Here is a 12,719-nt window from a genome sequence, read left to right as displayed (position 1 = left end):
ATAATTTTCAAAAAATAGTCTATCGGTAATTTTACGTTATTTAGGGGTTGTGCACAAATCACGCGAGATGTTTTCGACTACTTTTTGATCCCCCGTCCTCCTTTTCTTTATTATTATAGATCTATTTATTTGATTAAATAGATTAGGTTGATATGAAACTAAGGTGTTATATAAAAATAATGTGTTACATAAATTATAATAACAAAAAGCAACGCAAATAGGGCATATAACTGCAATGATCTGCCGCCAGAGTGTAGCACTAAGCTAGCTAGTAAATTTTCTCTTTTCTCTTTATCGCTCAAATATGCAATAGTGATAGAGAGGTTAGATAACGAAATTTAAATTTTCTTGTTCCGCGGCGGACCCCCAGATTGTGATGGATTGTGATAGTCGCGCCCCCTACGCAGAGTTTCGCATAATATTTCCTATTAGAAATTCTACTCGTACCTAATTAATATTTAGAAAGTCTTCTTTAGAATTACCCTAAATTAGATCTAATATCATATAACTGGTATCACTGTCAGATTGACAATGTTTTTAAGTTATTTGCAAAGTTAATTCAAAATTCAAAAAATTCAAAATTCTTTATTTCATAATAATATACATCTTTTGTGATACAGGGGATGGAGCCGCCCGGTAAGCTTATGCTTGTGTTGGGAGACACCGCTCTTCCCTAGGTTTATAAGTAGTACAATTTTTTATTTTATTGTTTTAATTATACATAAGAAAAGTAGGTGATTATACAGAATTACTAGTTAATTATGTTTTTAACTTAATTCTAAGACATTAAGACAGTTAATGCACTATTTGATAATATTTAGATGTAATAGTACTTACATATGATAAGAAACATGTTCTTTTTGTAAACTAGACGTTTCCGATCTCATTTTGCACGAGAAAACGCTGCAATTCGGCATTTTCGGCTCCTATCATTCCGCTTAGACTGACGTTTGCTGAATGGCGTATGACGTGTGGCAACTAGTTTTATATAACCTCCTTGACCGGCGGCCGCGATCTTTTTGCAGAGGGGAACGCCTGTTAATGGCCGCTCCATAGATATTTACTCCGAGAACACGTGTATGCATTGGGTGGTGTTGTTCCGGTGAACATTTTTATGGGATACACTTAGGTATAGTTCGAAGTAGAAAATTATGGCTCTTGCAATGAAGAGGAAAATTGAACTCATAAATTATGATTTTATATTCAGGCCAATCATGGGCCAATCCTTCGAGCAACACCGGCTTCCGACACGTCGGGAGGGAGGGGCCCAAGCGATATCTCGCCGTACAAATCTTTCTGCCATTTTTCGCGGGGGGAAAGGTGCACACAGTCGCATTTCTCACACAATTACATACAAAATCCAATCTGTAATGACGACACAAATACATAGAAAATAACACACGTCAAAGACAAATCTTGCAAACCTCGATCTCTTTTTGTGTACGGACGAGTGACTAGTGTCACAACACGCACACTAACACATTTTCGTTGAAGTATGTCATTGTATTCTGAGAGATGAGAAGTCGGATTTGTCGCTCGACCGATCCGCAATTTGTACTGTGCGAGCAAAATCGATAAATCCAACAATTACTTGAGACTAAAATATAATAATTGTATTTCAATGTAATTTAACGTATGATATGTAAAAAAAAAAATTACATGTGAAATGTAACACTTTCTTTTTGTAAATTTGATGTCTCCGACCTCTTTTTATAACAAAAAACCGAGCAAATAGGCATTTTTGTGCAGCAGTGTTCACGCGCGTGTCTGGACTCGGTCTAGTGAAAAATCCAAGTGCAACTAGTTTTATTACCCGCGCTAGATTATTTTGACGCGCTAATCTTGTACCTCGGCAGAGGGGAAATAGTGCGAATGACGCCTCCCTTCCGTGTTGCTCGAAGGGCCAATCAAATTAAACCTAAGAAAAGCGTTTTGAGGAATTAATTCCCAGCAAGCTAGAAATCATTTTAATACCTTCATTAGGTCCTAAATTCGTATAATCCGAGTTTGCTCCATCCCAGGAGGTGTGGATGGGAGATACATTTACCTTGGATTGATAAAGCTACTCGATCCCACCGTCAATCACGATGTAACTACCAGCGATTTGGGCGGTAGGTGTCAGTTTCGACAGAAACCAGTTGAGATTTTGGACAAAATCTCTATAATTTAGATTCTGGTTACTTCAGATTACCTATAGTTCGGTTTCTGAATGAGACGGTTTCGGAAAAAAACGTATGAAGTTTAAGTCACTTTTTTTTCAATTCAATTTCTGAGTAGGTCAGATTCTTAGCAGGTTACGGTCATTATAGTATCAAATCAGATGACCATTAAGTTTGATACGAAAAAATGAGATTTCTCATTTGGTCAGATTTTAATAGAGTTGATTTTGAAATATTCTAAACCACTGCTACTAGTGATTAAGAATAACCCTAGTGAGATATTTTAACTTTTAAAATAGAAAATTCGAAAAAAAAAATAGAAAAAGCGTAATTTAGTTGAGTTTGATTTTTTTTATTTAAACAATATTTCAATATACCTACACATTTTTTTCTTACTGACTGTACTTTCACTTTACTTACCCGTAAATCGATTGACAAATTATTTATCCTACTAGCAATACAACCTATATGGAACCCAATTCATCCAGAATCTGTCGTACTCACAATTAGACAAAACTGATATAGTAATCTGACGTACTCAGAATTTGATTTTATCGGAATCTCAATTACACAGATTTTGGATTATAAAGAATTTGATGTTTTAAGAACTTGATTAAATTAAAAAATGACGTAGCTAGATTCATACTTACTAAGAACTGTAAATAATGAGAAACTGGCAATGTTAGAGTCAGACTTATTCAGATTTTGTCCAAAATCTCAACTGGTTTATGTCGAAACTGACACCTACCGCCCAAATCCTACCAGCAAGGTTGTTGTGGATCACACATTATACAATCACACATTTTTTACAATCTTTGACATTCGGATCCTCAGATGTAAATTTTTATCATGATTAGGGCAAATTTTCCGTCGGACGTACCATTTTTTGAACTACAACCAAAAAAAAGAAGAAGATCAAAATTTTTATAACTCCTGGAATGGAGCAAACTCGGAATAAGCTAATTTAGAACCAAATGAAGGTATTAAGATGATTTCCAGCTTGCTGGGAATTAATACCTGGAAAAAATCTACTTTGACTGGCCTATATGCGTACTAAGGGCCACTTGCACCGTTCACTAACCCGGGAATAGCCGGTTAAATCTGGAGTTACCATGGTTACCAGTACAATTAGACACTGGCTTAACGATTTAGTCGGTTAACCCCGGGTGGGATGGTGCAAGTGGCTCTAAATATAGATTAGTTGTGGCGCGAGATCAGTTTGTTTTTGCACAATGATAAGATTTCTTGTGTCTGACCTTGTTCTATTTTATTTTGGGGTCGACCTTTCTAGATAGAACTCTCTACAGTGCGGATCGTATGCACCGTGGCATTGTCTTGTTTCCGATTTAATTATAATCTTTTGACCGCGACGTCATCCTTACTAAAAAAGAGAAAAAATGTGTGTTGTTGTACTTAAATACGACTAGCGACCTGCCCAGAGTTCGCACGGGTTAAAAAATTAATACATTTAAAACGGATTATGCGATCGATAACACAGACGCAATTCTTCCTATTCGCGATTCTATACAATATTTTTTTCACCACACTCGCTGAGTAAATGTGGAATTGCACGCAGGTTTAGCGGGAGTTATATAAAAAGCGATCTCCCTAGGGAGTTATGAAGTTTTTAGTGCCATAATTAACAGTTTTTTTGTCTTTATACTTAATTTTTGTGTCGCAAGTGTGATGAAAAACATTGTGTGTAACTCGGGGCGTAATAATATTGCAAACTCGTGTCTATAAATCGCTCCGGCAAGCCGTCGTGATTTAACTTACTCTCGTTTGCAATGTACTATTAGACCCAACAGCAGTTTACTACATTCGTGATTCCATACAGAGCGGCTACCGCGAAAACCGAAATTCGCAAATTGCGAGGATCTTTCTCTTTTACTCCAATGAAGGCGTAATTAGAGTGACAGAAAAATCCCCGCAATTTGCGAACTTCGATTTTCGCGGTTATCCCTGGCGTTATTTTAACGCAATCTTCTGACGTCGACGCACCAATACAATACAATTTGTTACGCAGTATTTTCGATTGGGGGCATTTTTTATGTAGAGGGTTTACATATCACCACATAAATCTAAAATTGGTGATTAAATAGGAGATTGACGCCAATTTCATTCAAATATTCTGATCATATCATCATCTGGAGTCGGATCATCCCGTCTGGACTCCACTTTATTTGAATATCGTAATTCTATAGATATTCTACCAGCTGCTTTTCTTTAAGGATCGACGCGAATACGCTCTTTCTTGTGATAAAATTACCTATGTAGTGCATAATGTTTTCCATCGTATTTTCTCGGAAACGTTCGTATTTGTCATGCTATGTACTTCAGTCCTCAGTACTTATTGTACCGAGACCACAGAATAAATAATAGTACAAGGTACAGAAGACTCACTCTCTAACAAAACGCGTCTATCACGATCAGCACAGATATGGCCGCTAAATGGCGACAGCGACACGCGCGGCTTATGGCAAACCCCAAAATTGGGGCGGAACGGATGTACTTTTAGCTACCTGTAGCAAAGCGACGAAATCGCGGAGTGAGCCACGCCTGCCGAGACTGACTGAAGTAGCAAGACAAGTTCGTACGAATCCGTGAAAACATAAAGGAAAATAATTATGCACTATATACATCTGTACAGCATAACAGTCATAATGTGGGGTAGTAGGTTATATGGTTGACATTTATAATATGTGCATAATTAGATTGTCATAGTAATTAACTTCACAAGTGTGGCATTCTTGGCAAAGTTTCAAACAAGTGGCAACGGGAAAACCTGTAGAGATGTTATAATTCATTTTATTCTATTTTAGCACACCTGACTTAAAGTTTAAAGTATTAAACATGTAATATATTCTCACGTGAATTTATTAAACAACTAGCTTTTGCCCGCGACTTCGTCTGCGTGGAGTTAGTAGTAATTTGGGTAGCTTATTTTTACCCAATCTGCTTTTTGACGATTCCCCATACATACTTCTACCCCCCTTATCAACCCCTTAAAGGGTGATTTTTGGTATAAAAACTACCCTATGTCCTTCCCCGGGATTCAAACTATCTCCATACCAAATTTCAACTAAATCGGTTCAGCGGTTATCGATTGCCTATACAAATTTACACCCCCCTTTTCACCCCCTTAAAGGGTGAGTTCTGTGATAAAAAGTATCCTATGTCCTTCCCCAGAACTCAAACTATCTTCATACCTAATTTCAGCTAAATCGGTTCAGCGGTTTAAGCGTGAAGAGGTAACAGACAGACAGACAGACAGACAGACAGACGGACAGACAGACACACTTTCGCATTTATAATATTTATATATATATATATATATATATATATATAATATTAGTATGGATTAAATAGGTAGTTATTTGTCATACAAGTGCGGAAAATAAGCAACTTCAAATAATACTTTACAACACGAGATCCGCATTGACTTTCCGAAGAATATCTCTCGCAAGTTGCGCAAATCGTAGTGAACACTTACTTATTTGCACATGTGCGGAAAGTAGTACTTTTACTTTCTATGCCTATTGTAGAATGTAGGTCCATGTTAAAGAAGTAATTTCAAGATTCAGACCATATATTATGCATATATGTAGGTACATACTTATAAATATCGTTACTCCATTTAAAAAATAACGTCTCTATTACTACAGGGTATTTGGTACATCGTTTGCCAAATTAAAACTGCAGATAGGTTGAGTCATTTGCTACCTTCTCAAGCCTAGAAATTTTTAATTTGGCGCACATTTTTTTTTCACTTCTATGCCAGTTTTTCGTAAAATTCAAATTTTTACTTGCGCAGTAATAAAAAAAACCATGGCCAATTTTGTTTTTCTAGGCATGAGAAGATAGCAAATGACTCAACCTATCTGCAGTTTTAATTTGGCAAACGATATACCAAACACCCTGTATACCGGGTATGGCCTGTAACACGAGCAAATAATTAAACATCCAACACAACAACATTCCACACCCGGTATTGTGGCTCTGTGAGCTGAAGACCTCGCTATAAGCTTAAATGATTAAAAAAATACTTCTTTGATTAATTATTACAGCGACTCACAATATAGTCTTAAGTGCCATAGACCCTACTAGCGCTTAGTCTTTTATGCAATTTTCTCTAATTTTTTACATTTTCTAATAAACGAACCGACAGAAAATATTTCATAACCCGTTCCACACTCGTGTACGAATCGCGTCTTCGGGCACGAGTGTGGAGCTGACATAATAATCGAACCTTGAGAAATGCGACCTGCTGCAGAGGGGAATCTCCGGACATACGAAAGCATTTGTGAACCGGAGACTTGCTAACGCTCGGTCAATGAAGCCAAATGAAGCGCAGCCGCTGAGCCGTCAGTTTTAGATAGTAGGTCAGTTGAATTTGTGGGTACTATTTGTAGTACGCTATATTTATCAACCATTTCGGCCTTCTAGCCTAGTCGGTAGAGAGTCTCTACTAGAGACCCTGCCTACGAAGCAGGAGGTCCCGGGTTCGAATCCTGGTAAGGGCATTTATTTGAATGGTGATACAGACATTTGTTCCTGAGTTATTGTTTGTGTCTATGTATTTAAGTATTTATATATTATATATATCGGTGTCTGAGTACCCACAACACAAGCCTTCTTGAGCTTACCGTGGGGCTTAGTCAGGGGCTTAGTCAATTTGTGTAAAAAATGTCCTTATTTATATTTATATATTTTATTTAGGTTCAGCTCAAATACGTAAACTACAGGGTGTTACTGACCATCGGGCTTTAAATCCAGGGCTCGATTCTACTCGCTAAACTGTGCTACTTTTATTATGGCACCAACCCCGAAATGCCGATTTTTCGCTTGGAATTGGCGAAGTGTGAGAAAGGCAGTAGGCCCAGCTGCGAAAGAGGAAAGCTTGGATTTGGATCCACGCCCAAGTGTAATTAAGACAGAAGATCAACTTTGCCGTAAGGCAGAAGGCCTCGCATAAGACCTAACGCCGAACCGCAAAAGAGTGGGTTGAAATCGAATCTATGCATGTAATCACGACTCTTCTACTGCTACCGATTGTTTCCCAAAGAATAAGGCGCCATTATTTTTGTAAATTAGCTTTTGGACAGCTAAAAAAAATCGTGTGGTAAAAACTATGTGTCTGTCCGTAATTTTAAAATTTGTTCACCTTTTTTAACCTGGCATTTTGGTGGTCAGACACATACTGTATAGTGACATGAGATTTAGATACGTATGTATCTCGAACTGAGTTGCAGAAAAGAATTACATACCTACATTATAAAAATTAGGTAGTAAATTAATCATTAGATATTGGTGTTCCATTAGAAATAACTAGGTAACAAAATAGTTACCTATTTACGATACAAGTGCGGAAAAGAGGAAATTCGAAACGAGTGGCGATAAATTAAAACACGGTCGAAGGGAGGGAAAATAGGACCATATGTACTGTAGAATACATTTACAGTATATATATATATGGTCCTATTTTCCCGCACGCACTAGTGAAAAAATAGCACTTTTCGTGCGTATGTCAAAAGTTTAAAGGGCCATATGTACTGTAAAACGTTGTACGATACACGTGCGAATAGGTAATTCGAAACGAGTGGCGATAAATTAAAACACGTACGAAGGGAGTGTTTTAAATCGACACGAGCTTTCCGCACTTATATCGTAAATAACTTATCCAATTTGAGGTGGGAGATAGAATCAGGGAGAGGTCCTCTGATGCTCGCGCGGGTCGCGCGGTGGTAACGTGGCAAGTATCATGGGCACCTTTGCACCCGGTACAGCCCGCGGAGGTTTTTTAGTTTAAAATATTTTAATAATTAGATGTATTTAAGTTACTTTTGTATGATTATTTATATACCATTAACCTTTTGTTATAATAAATTGATTAATTAGTAATTCTATTCTGTTTTACAATAAAAAAGTAGAATTTGACAGCTGATTTCCTGCACTTGACGTGCTTGGCGCCAAAAATGCGGAAACGATCTCAAGTAGGCATAAAAGATAATGCTGTGTCTATGGTTTTAAAAATAACGCTGAGTGCCAGAAACATCTGTGTTTATACTGTTTATTACTTCCTACGTATATATTTTATTGGAGTTACATTTATATACGTGTAAAGTAGTGAGGTTTTGTTGATTTAATAAATAAAAAGTATGATTTTTAATAGTTCCGAAAAAAAAAATCTGATTCACACATTCCGGCTGATGTGATGACGCTGATTTCTATGGGACGGCAAAATTTTTTTCGCTATTTCGGCATTGGTTCCTTAATAAAAATTGTTCAGTATGACCTATAAAATCACTACGCAGAGTATGGCTGGTGGTTAAAATTTCACCCTGTATGTAATACCTACATTTCAAGAGCTATTCTTGTTTAGTTATATATACAGGGTGTTTGGTACATCGTTTGCCAAATTAAAACGGCAGATAGGTTGAGTCATTTGCTATCTTCTCGACCCTAGAAATTTTTAATTCGGTGCAAAAAAAAATTTTCACTCTATGACAGTTTTTCGAAAATTATAATTTTTACTTGCGTAGTAGTAAAAAAAACCATGGCCAATTTTGTTTTTCTAGGCATGAGAAGATAGCAAATGATTCAAGCTATCTGCCGTTTTAATTTGGCAAACGATGTACCAACACCCTGTATATTTCGGCGATCTCGGAAACAGCTCTAACGATTTCGATGAAATTTGCTATATGAGTGTTTTCGGGGTCGATCTAACTAGGTCTTATCTGTGGGAAAACGCCCATTTTTGAGTTTTTTTATATGTTATCCGGACAAAGCTTGGTCTCCCAGATGTTAATAATTATGTATAGTATAACCCCGGCTACACACACACACACACACACACACGTCCGAGTGCGCGTGCACATACTTATTCTCATATTAATTAATAATTTAATTATATCAAATTGTTTTATCATTATTGTTACCTACCTATTTCGTACACTAGTCGCTGGACTACTGTTCAGAAAATAAACTGGTATTGCTTGTATAAAATTTTCTTCTAACATTAGTTTTTAGTCTAATATTTATATTGCATGATATTGTAATTTTAAGTTTAATGTTAAATTGTAATAGTAATTGTAAATTTCTACCCTAACCTAACTAATGATAATAGCATTAAAAGAAACTGTAAATTACCTATAGTGGAAGAGCGGTATTCTCTTAATACAAGTATTTACAATACTTAAAAAGAGATACTAGCCCATTACCTAAACATTGTATGCTACCAAATAAATATTGTTTATTATTATCTACCGTGTGTATGACAAATCGTTACGATAATCGACAACGATTTGTCATACACACGGTAGATAAAACTGCGCAAATCGGACTGCACCGTTTAATCGTTTATCGTTAACGTGTGTAGCCGGCATAAGCCAGGCAAGTTTAGAAACAGTAATAACTAAGATAAATATAACGTTTATGTTTTATTTATAACAAACATCAAAGCACCATTTCATAAAACTGTAAACATAATTTTTAATAACCGTTTTTAATACAGTCTTTACATTCATATTAGTTCATAAACTGAAAATTCATGAAATTTCTCACAACTCGCATGTTTTACGATGTAAACTTAGCATACTTGCATACAAGCTACATTGTTAATAAGATGTAAATATAAGATTATTGCTATAAAAATGTAACGAGGTAATGTCGTTAACTTTTATGAGTTGTGAAAGATTTTATGAGTTCAGGAAGTCAAGAATAACGTTTTGAAACTTATGATGTTCACATATGTACAATTTAGATGTAATCCCAATGAAAAGTGAGCCTATATAGCTTGCAAAAAAACTTTTATTTTTTATCATTGCAATACCAAAATAACGTTTTTTCCGTTATTTCTGTATAAAACAAAGTTTTACTCTCAATTTAGCGCAAATAAACATTCGAAAGTAGATAGATGCCCACATATTTATGTAGTAATAGTGTGTAATTACTTAATATAACGCAATTGGTTTTTGTATGGAAAGCGAACCACCTTAAATAAAAGCTTGTAAAAATGCCCATGGAAACGAGGCCTAACGATCGCGTGTTCGCGCTCCTTATCCGTTTCCGGCTTTATTTAAGTTTAAACCGTATAAATTTGTTGGCAAGGGACAGTTTATGTCGCTCGTGTCGTCTTTTGTAAATAAAATAGCGAGAAATGTGTTTATTTATTTTGCAACATCGTATTGTACTTTAGGGACGACATTTTAGATTGTATTTTGTTTGGAATAGCCAGAGACTAGTAATTATTCAAGACGAACAACTTTCTTACAACATCCTATTCCACATGGCCCTTTTATTTATATTTTTTTTAGTTTTATCTTTATATGCGTATAATACAAAGTGGTACGCATATAATAAATAAAAAAAAATATAATCTATCACCTACGGTTTTTATGGTTTCTTTGCCCAAAAGTACCTACAATTTAACTGATTTATATAAATTATATATAGTACAATAATTAAGTAAAGCTTCGGACGGATAGACAGACAGACGGACATGGTGAAAGTATAAGGATTCCCAGTCGACTAAAAAGGAAGAGCAAGGAACTTTACTTAAAAAATACTTTAAAAATATCTTTCCGCTTATAAAATGCCAAAAAACCCGCGTTGGCGCCAAACAAACCATAAATCATATCTAAATCGTAACCGAAAAAGTCGTAATGTTTTTTAACCACAGATAAAATGAAGTTTAATGGCGAGCGCAAAATGGCGCCTGCCCTGGGGATGGCATGAAAAACAAATTAGAAGATTTGGTGGAATGGATTTTTAGGGTTCCGTACCCAAAGGGTAAAACGGGACCCTATTACTAAGACTTCGCTGTCCGTCCGTCCGTCCGTCCGTCCGTCCGTCACCAGGCTGTATCTCACGAACCGTGATAGCTAGACAGTTGAAATTTTCACAGATGATGTATTTCTGTTGCCGCTATAACAACAAATACTAAAAACAGAATAAAATAAAGATTTAAATGGGGCTCCCATACAACAAACGTGATTTTTGACCAAAGTTAAGCAACGTCGGGAGGGGTCAGTACTTGGATGGGTGACCGTTTTTTTTTGTTTTTTTTTTTGCATTATGGTACGGAACCCTTCGTGCGCGAGTCCGACTCGCACTTGCCCGGTTTTAAGTGTTATTTCTGTTACTCGGTCAAGAAATAATAGTTAATCAATTTGAATATTTTTGGAAAAAAACTGATTAAACTAAAATAAAGGATCACTCACGTTAGACCGGGCCGATGCGTCGGACATGTCATTTTTTATGACGACTGATCGGTGATTACGTGGCGATTTCAATAGAAAACGAAGCGCCGGAAGCTCCGGCCCTGCCCCGGCCCGGTCTAGCGTGAGTCATCCTTAAAACTAATTCACCGTTCATTATTTTTCAAGAAAATAAGACTACATACGATAGCAATTAAATAGCTAATGATATAAATAGCCGAGGCATTTGACTAGCGACATTTTAAACAAAAGTATACTTTCAGAGATATTGACTATTGACTAAAAATGTCAAAACCCGCGATATCTTTCGTCGCAAGTTTCGCCATACGCGCATATATTTTTGTTCCTTTCTAATTTCCTGGCTTTACGCCCCCTCTTAAGTGACTTACAGCTAAATAAAACAAACATACCTACGATTAAAACATTTAAAACAAAAACCGGGCAAGTGCGAGTCGGACTCGCGCACGAAGGGTTCCGTACCATAATGCAAAAAAAAAACAAAAAAAACGGTCACCCATCCAAGTACTGACCACTCCCGACGTTGCTTAACATTGGTCAAAAATCACGTTTGTTTAGCGGCAACAGAAATACATCATTTGTGAAAATTTCAACTGTCTAGCTATCACGGTTCGTGTGATACAGCCTGGTGACAGACGGACGGACGGACGGACGGACGGATGGACGGATGGACGGATGGACGGACGGACAGCAGAGTCTTAGTAATAGGGTCCCGTTTTACCCTTTGGGTACGGAACCCTAAAAATGAACCTCGTTAAATCAATGCTCGAAAACTAAACGCAAACGTCAAAACTATTTCCCCAACCAGCTTTCACCCTTCGTGTCATGAATACGTTAAACAACAATTAAGTTATATAAAGTTATACGTGTATTTATGTTCGTCCGTGACTAAATAACTTTGTGACGAGAAACGGTTTGATTCTTATCGTGATATTATAGCGTTTTACAGCGAAAAAATGCCTTTTTTTCGTCTGGCAACACAATTTGCTTTTCTCCTCGAAAACAATAGAGGCTGCCCTTTTGTTACGCCTGTAGCATTGAGGAAATGTGAAAACAAGTGGATGAAACGTGACGAAAAACATGAAGTGTCGCACATTCATTAGATGTAGGTAATGCCACTACTAACCTCATAGGATGGATCTCTCGCCTGTGTCAGTATATTAACCTGCTAAATTATTAGCCTATATTTTAGCATTCTTCTTATTCTACCATTGACTCGAATGTATATTGTGCTTATATACCAAAAGTGCCTATAAACTCAAAAACTGTAAACATATCTACATATGTAAATTTTTATCATTACTTTTCTTAGCTCTATCTAACA

This window comes from Cydia fagiglandana, chromosome 24 (assembly GCF_963556715.1).
Source record: "Cydia fagiglandana chromosome 24, ilCydFagi1.1, whole genome shotgun sequence".
NCBI classification, from domain to species: domain Eukaryota; kingdom Metazoa; phylum Arthropoda; class Insecta; order Lepidoptera; family Tortricidae; genus Cydia; species Cydia fagiglandana.
The sequence above is the reverse complement of the archived record's forward strand: the minus strand, read 5'-3'. Positions refer to the sequence as shown.